This window comes from Psammomys obesus, unplaced genomic scaffold, assembly GCF_907164565.1.
Source record: "Psammomys obesus unplaced genomic scaffold, mPsaObe1.curated_primary_1811, whole genome shotgun sequence".
NCBI lineage: Eukaryota > Metazoa > Chordata > Mammalia > Rodentia > Muridae > Psammomys > Psammomys obesus.
Window position 1 is genome coordinate 4,602 of NW_026589315.1, and position 1,773 is coordinate 6,374.

A 1,773-nucleotide genomic window follows, 5' to 3' on the forward strand; every position below is an offset into this window, starting at 1 on the left:
CAGCCAGTGCTCTTAACCTCTGAGCCATCTCTCCAGCCCCCAATGCTTTTCTTCTTAATAACACGTAAGACATAGTTTGGCATAAGACATAGTTTGTACAAGATCTCCTGACCCCAGCTTTGTAAACATTTTTAATCTTCTTTATCTTCTTATTTCCTGCCTCCTCCCTCTTAGGTCCCTGTCATTGAAGAATGAATGACCTTATAGTCCAGGTCATTTTCATAAAACCTTTTTATTAACCATCATGATTTTGTTTCTTTCCCCCTGTGGAGTCTCGGGTGTGTTTAATCTTCTCTTTAGTGCAAAGTATTCCCTCTATTATCTTCTGTAGAGCTGGCTTAGTGGTCATAAATCCCTTTAGTCTGTTTGGATTTCAGAAAAATTTCATTTGTCCCTCAGTTATGATAGATAGTTTATTGAGTGTAAAAGTCTGGGTAGCAGCTGTGACCTTTGAGAACTTGGAATGCATCTTTCCCAGCCCTTCTGGCCTTAGAAGTTTCTATTGAATAATCATCTGTTATCTTGATCAGCCTGTTTCCATGTCAGACTCGGCCCTTCTCTCCTGCAGTTGCCAGTGCCCTCTACCCTAGGACTTTGTGTTCTGATCTACAATAAGGAAGGTCCTGTCTATCTGCTGCTCTGGCTGCCTCTTATAGCTTGGTGAACATGTCCTTCTCCAAATGTGGAGACTTTTCTTGTATGATTTTATGAGACACACCTTCTGTGCCTTTGGCATGAAATTCTTCTTGCATGCCAACAAGTTCTAGATTCGTTCTTTTCATTTGGTTCCAAAGCTCTCCCAGGTTCCATTCACTGGCCTTGACAGAATGATTCGATTCCTTCACATCTTCTCTAACCCTTGGTATCCAGCCCTCCACACTCTTAGGATATATTTAAAAATGCCAGGCACACAGATATCTGATATGAAAGAGATTTATTCGGGGGAAATAAAAAGGAGACATGTTAGAGGAGAAGAGAAAGAGATGCATGTTTGTGGGAAGTGAGAGAGAAAAGTCAGAGAGGAGGGAAGGGGAAAGAAACCAAAGCGCGTGCATGCACACACAGGCAGAGAGAGAGACAGAGAGAGACAGAGCAAGAGTGAGCAAGAACCACAGAGAGAGGGAGAGAGAGCGGGTAGGAGGAGCAGATGGATTGTATCTGGAGCACCTGGCCCAGGTGATGGCATAGAATGCAGGTGGTGACAAGAACGTTGTCAGGACCCTAAGCCTCCCCCGCCCGCCCCCAGCAGGCCAGTTGAATTGCCTGCATAACATTACACACACATTCATTCCGTTGGTGAGGCTTTCCGCTGAGTTTTCATCTCCCACATCATCGCAGTTTTTTTCTTTTTCTCCAGTAGCTCTGACTGAATTCTCCTTTCCTACTTTGCACTGGCTTCTTTACTTTCTTTGGTGTCTTACTCTTTTTTTGGAGTACGTTCAATTCTTCTCTGAGCTGCTTGAACATACTTGTAATTGTTCTTTTGCATTCTCAGGAAATTCTTCTTAGTCACTCTCATTGGAGATCATTATGACAGGATTGGACTTTTGGAGGAAACAAAACATTGTTTTGAGGTCTTGGGTTTTCATGCTGTTTTTGTTTCTGTAGTGGGATTCAGCATTTGGAGTTAATTTGATGTTTGGGTCCCTTCATTTCTGCCGTCCTTCCTATTCCCTCCACCTTTCCATGGAGGTGTTTGCAATGTTCAAGAGAGGCCAGTCAGTCACACACACACACACACACACACACACACACACACACACACACACACAC